Source organism: Teleopsis dalmanni, chromosome 2 (assembly GCF_002237135.1).
Source record: "Teleopsis dalmanni isolate 2A chromosome 2, ASM223713v2, whole genome shotgun sequence".
Taxonomy (NCBI): domain Eukaryota; kingdom Metazoa; phylum Arthropoda; class Insecta; order Diptera; family Diopsidae; genus Teleopsis; species Teleopsis dalmanni.
This window is the reverse complement of record NC_051847.1, coordinates 242,667,288-242,678,503: the sequence shown is the minus strand read 5'-3', so window position 1 is coordinate 242,678,503 and position 11,216 is coordinate 242,667,288. Positions and strand designations below refer to the sequence as shown.

Here is an 11,216-nt window from a genome sequence, read left to right as displayed (position 1 = left end):
GCACCGTGTGACTTTTTCCTGTTTCCCAAACTCAAATAACCACTCAGAGGAACGCGTTTTGAATCCATAGAAGACGTAAAACAGAATTCGCAGAGGGAACTCAAAGCCATACCGGAAAGCGCCTATAAAAAATGTTTTGATGATTGGAAGAAACGTTGGCATTTGTGTATCGCTTCTAATGGAGCATATTTTGAAGGAGATAAAATAAATATTGATGAAGATTAAGAATTTTGCGTTTTATTTAAATTTCCGGAAACCTTTCGGTCACAATGTATTTCTTAAATAAATTTTTTAATTAAATCAATTTGAAACCATATAAGAAGTATAACCTTATATCTTAAGGTTTTAAGCTTTTTGTTAAATTTCTGTTAAAATTCTTACCACCAATTGTCTTAAAGTTAACGGACTGCAAAACAGAGTAGTGAATGGCACTTTATATGTATACAAGGAGCTATTAAGCATATTATGAGCACTATGTAAAGGTACATGTGAGTCATCACAGTGTAGACACTATAAGAGATACTTGCATAATAGTGCAACTATGAGACAGGACACTAAGAAATCGTTTTCACTTCCACAGACTCATATTGGTTCATTGTAACATTAAAAAAAAACAGAATTTGTCTGTATTAATTTTTTTTATATTTTAATCAAAAACGGAATTATATACAAAGCGTGTGAAATTGAAATGAAAAAATGATTTGGATAAGTTCAGACTAGCAACTGTCACAAATACATATAAAATTGATTAAAGTCTATTTGCATACCGTTCAGCCGAAATAAATAGCCGCAGGAACCTAACCATTCACTTTGTGTCCTCATGAAACCTCGTGAACAAGTTTCGCATTTAGTGAGGTTCAGAGCAACACACACCCGCTCAGCCACCAGCAGCAAATATTCATAGTTGACGCCCCTCGCAGATAGTCCCGTGTTTAACGGTGCATTAAGAGTAAATTTTGTATTCCTAGTAGCTTAATTTAGCGCCTTTTATGTATTTTCATATTAAATAGAGAAATAAAGTAAATCCCACAGGATAAATTCCGACGCTGTCACACATCGCATCATTGCGTGCGAGATACAAATGGACACATATGGTATGTATGTAACATAATCCATGTATACTCGTATATATATGTCTGTATGAACAGATATTTGAGCTAAAACGCGGGCACGGAAAGGTGCAAATAATGTTAAATGCACTACAAATCGTTTGAAAGCATTTACCTCTAGGCAACAATTGCGGTATGATGCATTTCCTAGAGGGGTGTACATTTTTATAAACATGTGCCCCAGAGTTGTGTGACTATATATATGCTTCCGGAAGCTATAGGCACTGATGCTAAAACAAATCCATTGTAGGTTACTAGTTAATGATGTTGACCTAACGTGAGAAATGAAAACCAAAAAAGGGTTTGGTACATAAAGCACTGATTAAATAATTGGAAGAGATAGTTAGTAGTGCAAAGTCCTAAACTTATTCGATTGCTAAAAGCTTTACAATGTAGCAATGTGATTTTATGATTTTGTACTGGGTGCACTCATATCTATTGATATGTACGTAAATTTATCCTTTTCTGTGTGCCTATTTACTGACTGGAGTCGTATGACTGCGCTTCCGTTTATGCAATTAAGGACCTGGTAAGTTGGCATTAAATTGTATCTGCCCATATGCCAGAGAAATGCGTTTCAAATGCAACAATCCACCAACGAACAAACGAACTATAAATTTTTTAATTTTTTAATTTTTAAATCATTTTCAGTTTCCTTTGTTGTTTTTCGCAATAACCAAAATTTCATTTACCAGGACTAAGCCACGTTGCAATTTGGTTGGCAAGCGAAATGCTAATGACTCCCCCGTCACACAAATTTTATGCAGAAAAGTCTTATGAAAATCTAACATTAAGCAAACTTCTGAGAAATGAGCTACAGGAAGAAGTGTCCAATAAGTTAGCAATTTAGCTGAAGTACATTGCCTTTTGCAAACTCTTAACGTTTGAAGAAGAGAAGAACGAGGACATAAGACAAACAGACGAACAGACGAAAGAACCAAATGAAATACGTTGCCTGAACTTTTGTGGGTTTTAGCGTAAATTTTAGTATATTTTCCACTAAAAGAAATGAAAAACACCGAGAAAATATGTGTTTTGAGCAGAAGAAAACGGACGGGGGAAAGTGAATGGTTGTAGTCTTATGTATTGAACGCGAAGGAAATAAATTAACAAGAATCCGGGCAGACGCAAATAGTGTCAATGTTGCTAGCGGCACCGCTGTGTCAGGCTGCACTATCCTTTGAGCCCGGCACTCGCTAAAGGCTTTCATTAAAACGTGCCTTCAATGTCTAATTGTCGAAAATAGCAGAACCGGAAACATTTTTATGTGAACATTCGAGCGCATGTGTTGGCATAGGGAGCAGCAGGACATTTTTGTGTAAAAGTCAACGACGAAAATAGCAACGGGAACAGAAAAAGCAATCATGTTGACCTGCGTTGATTACTGTCAAGGTAACATTAAGCATTGAGGGCACTATAGGGAGTGACAGTGACACGCAGTAGTGTTTTTGTGCCTACTGAATTGATAGTCAACTATTTTTGAATAATCAAACCTCATGTTTATTTGGCAGTGAAGAGATCCCTATAAATATGTAAATATTTCTTAAAGTTATTGAAAACTATGATAATCCTTCTCCTCTTTATTTTGTTCAATATACTATTTCTATATATACTTCATCTAAAGTAAGATGGCATTATATAAAAATTTCAGTAACATGTCATGAAGCATAACAAATTAAATAGTCCGTAGCAGATCTCAATATCCAACATTAAAGAGATCCCATTAATTTTCTATTGAACTAACATTGTCGACTTCAACCATTCAATGATTTTAATATCGAAATTTAATAAATTTCTTCTGAATATTGAACTAAAAGCTGAACTTAAACTTAAACACAGTTTTCTTATCCTCAATGCTAGAACTTAGGAGTTATTACAACCTAAAATCGTCTTGGTTTTATAAATTGTGCAAATTTTGTAACTTTCGTCTAAAATATTTGCTGGCAACTTAAATCGCCGGTACCACAATCAACTGCACTGTACACCCACGAACATACATAGGGCAACGATATAGAACGATATGGAACGACTCCAAGACAAGTTTCCCGCACATCAATTCCCACTTCGGCAGTTAATACTTTTATTCCATTCCGGAGCTATTGTGCAAGCATGAAGCGTACAAGTTGTGATTAAGTGTGCACTTGTGTGCAACTTTTGCATCTTAACTAACGTATGGTTCTCCCCAAAGCGACTTACGGCATCCTGGCAGCTTCTGCGGTAATGCGTCCGTGCATGTGGCGCAATGTTGTCATCGTTAGAAGCATCTAACCACAGCAATGCAGATGTATAACAAAAGCGAGCGAAAATATCGCAGTGGCTGCCATGGCCGAGATAAGATGTCAATGCAAAATGCATTGCTGACGCTTGTGCTAGTGCTAGGAAGCAGAAGGTATCTGTTGGTTGTTCCAGTTTGCACAGCTACTAAACTCTATTAATCGTTGGCATTAATGTTTTCTCCGTCATCGCCGTTGTTGTTTGCTGGTATTTTGACCATTTTTCGTTGACTTAATTACAAAAGTTTGCTGCATTCTCCTAATGCCAGCGCTTGTGTCTTCCAATGACAGAATTAAAAAACTCCAACAAAACAACACCGAAATTAATGAAAAATAAATAATCATAAAAAAGTTTAAACGGTATTTTCCTTTTAAGTCGGTGAATCCAGGACGAGGAATGCATTTTATTGGCTAAATGATGCTTTGAAATATTTTCACTTAAATTTTGTCTGAGAACTGAGAACCGAAACCCGAAAAACTTAGCAAAGTGAATTCAAGCTAGAAAAACAAAATTTGTACTTAGTAATATTCAGATAGAAGTTCAGATTTTAAGAAAACTGCTATATGAGTTCTATTGTCTAATATTTTTAATGTGCTTGATTGAGTAGAGGAATTGTTACGGAAAGCGTTATTAAAAATTCCCATAAGAAACAGAGTTTTCAGTGAAAAAATCTAACTAAAGTGAAATAAACCAAACTCGTTCCTTTTCACATCAATCTTTCTTACTCATACGACTGTCTCAAAATTAGAATTTGCTGAAGGGACTAACAAAATTGGAAAAACAACTCTGATTAAAAAATTTCTGTATATATTTGGCGGGTGGTAATGGTGAATGTACATAGAATAGAATAGAATTTTTATTACTAACTAACGGTGAGACTATAAGACAGATTTCCAAGTTCTGCAGTTATTATTGTCTGGTTAAAGGAGGAAAAATGACACCAGTCAGCAATTGGATTTCACTTGTTCAAAAATCGTTACTAGCTACCCCGTGCAGATGTTTAAAGAGATCTTATCCCGAAATTTCCACTTGCAAGTTATTACACGATATTAAAATACAGCAACAGAACGAGCAGGGATTTAAGTCTTCAACTTAATATTTGTAATGTTGTGTGCGGCTACAACGACAGGGCTATACATCTTCTGGTTACGAAAGTAACGTAACGCAAGTGTGGATTTCGATCAAGCTTTCATACGTTATAGATTGTATAATTTCTATAGTTTTTAGTAGTAATGTTAAAGTTTAAACACGGTTCTTAAGTGAGAAATACAACAACATTCAACAATCTTAACGAGACATCTTACAGCACTGGAAACTTTGAAATAATATTCGATGACTTTTCGTCATATAGCTGCCAATAGTTCGGATGGTCGGATGGTTTTCAAAGCTTCATGAGTTTGATAATTGTCCATTTAAAAATTACTCTAAACATAGGTGAACAGTGGTGACAAATCGTTTGATCCAACACTTCCAAAAAATTTCTAACACAACAAAGCCAAAATATCTTCCATTTCCATAAATATAATTTGATGCCAAAAATATTGGTATTTTTGTGGCAATGGCGATTAGAAATGTTGTAGTCACGCTTTTCTCATTTTTAAAAAAGTGTAGGTCTGGCATACCTTCAGACCAACTTCCCCATCCCATATAGTGAATTATAGTAATGTGTTAGTGTTTTGGCAGTAACTGGTTGCCTTTCATTGGCTTATTCTCCCAGATACTACAATTTTGTTTTTTATCAAACCCAGCAAGTGAAATATGAGACTCCTGATTGAAGAAAATTCTACGTGCAATGTAGTAGGTACATTTTTGTAGGTCTCTGTTTTTGTACCAAGCATCCATAATTTTGGAAGGAGGTTAAACATAATAGGAAGTCTATATCTAACTGCATTACTTGCGGTTAACAAAACAATCTTTAACACTTGACTAGACCACAAGTGCTCCTAATGCCATATGATATAGTTTGGCATCAATAGGTTTATATGTGGCTTACGATTAACTGGATTAGCCTGACCAAACCAAACGTGTTTTAAAGCACTTTTCATACACTTTTCACACTATTCAAGTTTTTGGAACTGCGCTTAAAATAACATATAAACACAGACATGTTTTTTGCCAACGAAATAATGTTTTTATAAAAAAGGCTTTTCTAATACTTTACTTGCAAAAAATGATATAATAAACTAAATTAACAAGTTGTTTAATAAATTAAAAAATAATCTATGTTTTTAGTCATATTTAATTACAATCCAAATTTTTCAGGTTAGTCTTAAAACCTTCTCTAACCTTCTCTCAGCAAAGGACGATTCCACTTTAATTCACAACAACAAACATAATTTTTCCCTGCGCTTTTATAAGGATAATTTGCAGTGTATTTTCGTCAGTTTTTTTTGTTACTTCGCTGGAAGCGATCCCGCTGAGTCCACTGTCAAGTCTAATAAAAATTTATAGTTGACGGAATTTAATAAACTTAAGCAAATTCAATTAAAAAGTTTATGCCGCAAGGATTTCGCTTTGTGTTAAGCGTTAGAGTCGGCACAGTTCGTTCCTTTTTTGCAGTTGCACAACAGTTTTAGGTAACTGCTTTGCATTTCACTTAACACATTCACATTCACATACACATTCACATTAAACTCACGTACACATGCACACGCGTACATATATTACACATACACAAGTCTAAGTCTCAAGTTACTTTCTCATGGAATAAAAATATATCTATAGAATTACGTACTTAAATACGTTGGGTTACGAGTGGGTATGTGTGGTCCTGGCGAAGGCTGCCACTGCACTCGTCGCTCACAGTTGTCATTGCTGGATTCCTGGCTGGATTGTTGGATTGTTGGATTGCTGGAGTTGCAGGTATACTTGTCGCAATCACTGAAGCATTTAATGACCAAGTTCCAGGCAACTTTTCAATTTCTTTTTCCATTCACTTTAAAAGAGACAAAACCCAAAATAAAACTGAGTAAAGCTGAAGGGAATAGTGAATCCTTTTCCATTCTGCCATTTTGCCATCCTGCGATTCTGCCATTTTCGTTTTCATTTTGGCAATGTAAAAATGGTTTCAATCGCAGCTGCTCACATTCAAATTAAATCCTTCTGGCTGTGGCAAGTGTCTGTTGTTAATCTTAGAGAGTTGAAATTAAATATTCCATTGAAATTGCAACATTTTTATTTGAAGAAGAAAATTAAAAACTAAAATTAAAAAGAATTATGAAGGCGAGAAAAATTGCTTCCACATGCTTGACACTGAAATGTGATTCTACTTTTAATTTGATGCTCAACAGGCTTAAGTCGGAAATTCTATTTATATTAGATTACGAATACGTCTCAGAGAGAGAAGTAAATATGATAAGTAGTTAATATTTGACAATTCCATAATTTCACTTAACCACAGAAAAAGGTTTTGGAGTGTGGCCTAGACCATAGCAAAAACTCATCCCCATAACAATTTCACTCAACCCTAGAAAAATATTTTTGAATACATCCCAGCTTATACCAATTGTATATGTTCGATTAATGAAGATATTAGAATTCTAGGCGAGATAGAGGAATATGGAGCAAGATTGTAGAGAACTTCAAAACTCATCACAGATTGTAGCATACAGTAATGTTGATTACATATGCCTCAATATACAGGCTAATCAAATCATTAGTTTGCTGGGCTTTTCAAAAGAAGTAACTGAAATACGACAAACACTATTTCAGCTTGTAGAGTAGAGTAATGTTGGAAATACGTAGATGCGCCCAGAATACACAGCCTCACAAGGTATTCCTAATGAAGTACTCTAAATGCGAAACACCATTATTTAATCTTAAGAAAAAGCAAATAAATGGGTGGGAATCGATTTTAAATATCTAGTTATATATAGACCATTTGAATGAGCTCTACACTAAAATATGTAAAGTCAAAAACCCGCCATATTTTATAAATGGTTCATTTATATAAAGAACATATAAAAAATTATTTATAAGTAAGAATATTCATAAGAATATTCGGAGTACGTTTAAGCCAATATGTGAAATTTATTATTAACATTATCGACTTATAGGGCTTAATATGTTTTATAAAATTGGAATATTGGATGAAATGGTAGTTTTTGTGTCATTTAAAATTCATCAGAATCATTAACATACTCCTAATAATATTGAAGCGGTAAATCAAAGTCTGTGTAAAAAGCAATAAATTAAGCATCATTTTCAAGTACTTGGTAGTTTTTATAGTTTCACAAGGAATAAACTTCATTAGAAATTTGAATTTTGAAGTGTATATAATTCAGTTGACCCTTTAACTTGATCCAGATGGCCATATTGATCCAGATGGTAAAAAAATGCGAGTTGATCTTTAGGGCAAATTGAAAGGAATCCATTATATTAGGAAAATGTCATATTAAACAGTTAATTTCTGATTGATTGGATTCGTAAATAAATTAAAATGTTACATTTAGAGTGTAGAGACCCCAGATGTTGTTCGTGAACAACAATACCATTTCCAAAAACTAACAGTTTGGTGTGGTTTATAGTCTGGAAATGTGCTTGAACTAAAAATTTGAATTTTCTTTTATAAATTGAAATGGCATCACAGTTACAGCCAAAAGAAAACGCTACTGTAAGAATAACTAACTTTTTGTGGCATGAATTTGAATTTAGAACTTGAAATAAGAAACTTTTTAAAAATTCAACTTGATGCGTCAACATAGTTTCCTTTAAGCGTGATACATTCATTCCAATGCTTTTCTAACTAACGATATCATTTTTGAGGATTTGTTTTTGCTCTAAACATAGCTCTCAGTTTCGATAATCACTTCTTCATTTAATAAATTCCGCTAAGCAATCGCAATGGGAAAAGCCGCTTCCATTTTTCAGGCAGAGGTCCATGCCTTAGAGCTATGAGCAAGAGAGTGCCTACGCAGGATTATCTGAGGTACCAAACTATATATTCTTTCAGGCAGCCAAACAGTTCTACAATCTTTAGCAAACTCTTTATTCCAATCCATGTAGGTCTGGGAATGCTTTCAACTTCTCAAAACCCTAGCATCGAGGAACTATGTCAGTCTTATGTGGGTATCGGACTATGAAGAACATGAGTGCATGTGCTCCTTTCATTAGTCCAGAGCCCCTCTATGGGGGTAAAAAATAGCTTCACAAATAATTTATTATGTAAACGTGAGAAACAAAATCTACTGGTACACTCCAACGCCTAAACAGGCATGCGGCATATATAACTCATTAAGGTTTTTCGACAGTGTTGAAGTGAAACACCGGAATCTGATTGGGTAATCTGATATATCATTTTCACTTATACAAAAGTAGAACGTGAGAGATTACTAAGCATTTGTACTTTGATTACTGAATCAAAATATTTATCAGGATTTCCAATTTTCATTAGAAATCAATATATACTTAATTTAATATATAATCTGCAACACTGCTAGTAGTCTATATATATACTCATAAATGTATATATATTAACCAAGAAATTTTCTTCAACAATTAATAAAATTTTGATTCATTGCGCCAAACCAATGTTAGGAAGGATTTATTCTAAGTAGAGTACAACAAAGTAATGTTACTTTCCTTCTGCAGACATGCCATTAAACCTTCAAATTTGATTGCACAGCGTGCATCCAGTCATCTAGTCTGAAATTAAACACCACAAGATTGCATTCGCAAACAAAATTTCATCCTGAAAATGCTGTTCATAAGCACTCTGCAGAAACTACTCCGAAGCCATCTCAGTTTTTTATGGTGCAAGTAACTGCCACATATGAGCACATTAATTTTGTCAATTTTAGTTAGTTGTGTCAACATAGAGCAAGAGCCCTGCTCCACTCAAAATGCTGCTATAAATCTTCATCCTTCAACATTGCGTGTCAGGCCAATCACCACTTTCCAATGTTGACACCGCATTTACACACAATTTTGTTTGCACATCAATATTTTGTGAGCAAATTACTGCGTAGTATTGCACTATCCTACGAAATACTTAAGCTCCATTCGCACGGACACACACCGACAAGGACGAGCATTTGCACTCCCCAAATATGAAGTATGCATGAAGCGTATACAGCATCTGCAGCTTCATATGCTTCATATGCAGCACAACCGGAAATGCAATGTGTATTAAAAATTTGCCGCCTCCAGATATGCTTTTTGATTGGCATGTCAAAAAATATGAAAAAAATTGGAAAAATTAAAAGAATGCAAAAAATGCAAAAAAGTGCAAAAAATGCAGAAAATGCAAAAAAGTGCAAAATTTGTTTGATGTGCTTCGTACGCAAGTAAAGTTGACAATGTTTTCATCGTGTTGCATGCCACACTGGAATATTACGTGCCCCCTGCCCGTCAGTATTGTGAAGTGTGTTTACACGTGCGGTTTATGCGCAGATCCTGGGAGTGCTGGTTCGAGCTTGAGTCTGTGATTGCATTACATTCATTGTACGGATTTGACTGTCATCACAGCATTTCTGCAGCTGCTGAAGCTTAAAATTATTTTAAATGTCCAGAGAGCACCAATAAAAAATAATATTTCAACGTCATTAGATTTGCAAAAGTGTAAATTGAATGTTTCCTTTTTTTAGGTTTATTCGAAATTAAATTTTCAGTATATCGAGGAGTTTCACTCGTGGTGATTGCAACAAACCATGAATTGGAAAAGAATTGATGCATTCACAAAATGTACGATTATTTTAAATTTATATTAAAAACTAAGAGTTCGTCGAATTGGCACATTTGTTTGTGTTAAAATTGATAATCAGTTACGAATATAGTTTTGTACCTTGAGTTAGGTTATTACTACCACGTCGTGGTAAGGGGGCTTAGTAAGTGTAAAGACTCTACGAGCGATACCAGCCAGAGCCACCCATGCAGGGAAGATCGATGGATGAACATCGTAGCTAAGAGTGATTTCTGCAAGTTCGGGAAGACCGCCCCATCATCGAGCATGCAGACGAATCAATTTATGCCAAAGTGACTATAAATCACCCTTATCCGTGATTACGCTTGTCTACCGGATTGAAGTTTGCAGTCAGAGACAGCATACTGTGTTTTAAGGTTAATAGACTGCAACTCAACTAAATACTGATCGCCAGGCACGCATTATGCCCGAGAACACGATTGAAAAAGCAAAAATCCATTCGATCCCATCACAAGAGGCGAAGAGGCGAACTAGCCATTAAAACCAATACAGCTGAGGAAAACTCAGCGAAATAAAACAGACCAGAATCCGGAATGCACTCTATTCCAAACGGAAGTACAGTAAAAACTACTGCAACATGTCTACGTGCACCGCGAACAGTATACCTGGAATGCACCTGACGATCGCCTTTCTACTCAGGGCAGCAAAAGTGGAGAACAAAAAACTCCTGGACCTCATGATCACCCAAAATGAAAGCCTTTTTCCTTATATATGGAGAATCTTCAGCAGTAGGGAGCTGAATAGGGGGTAACTGATGACGATCGGGTTCGACGACCGATCTCTAGAAACAATGAAAAAAACAATTGATGAATTTTGTACAAGTTCAGCCCTATTCCTATTCATTTGCTTAAGGAGCGATCGACACGATTACTTTCGGGACATAAGAACCGATCATACCGACCGAACGTGAGGCAAATTTGCCAATACATAAGATGGTTGAGGAAATAAGTATTCTTCCGCACGAAGGTACAGACATTAACGACCTCCATCTAGCACTAATAGATTTGGGCAACACCAAAATTTGGAGAATTTGGATCGGAAATTTTTGTCAGACATCGACGATGTTTTGACGATAGAGAAAACAGCAGCTGATACATAGAGCAAAAATGAGCAGCATTAAAATCGCTCAATTA

At 35.3% G+C, this 11,216-nt stretch overlaps 1 protein-coding gene across 1 annotated transcript in view; it reads left to right on the top strand.

The window, feature by feature from the left end:
• Positions 1-11,216, top strand: part of LOC119677185 — a 28,499-nt gene that overhangs the window by 3,044 nt on the left and 14,239 nt on the right. The gene's annotated exons all lie outside the window — the stretch shown is intronic.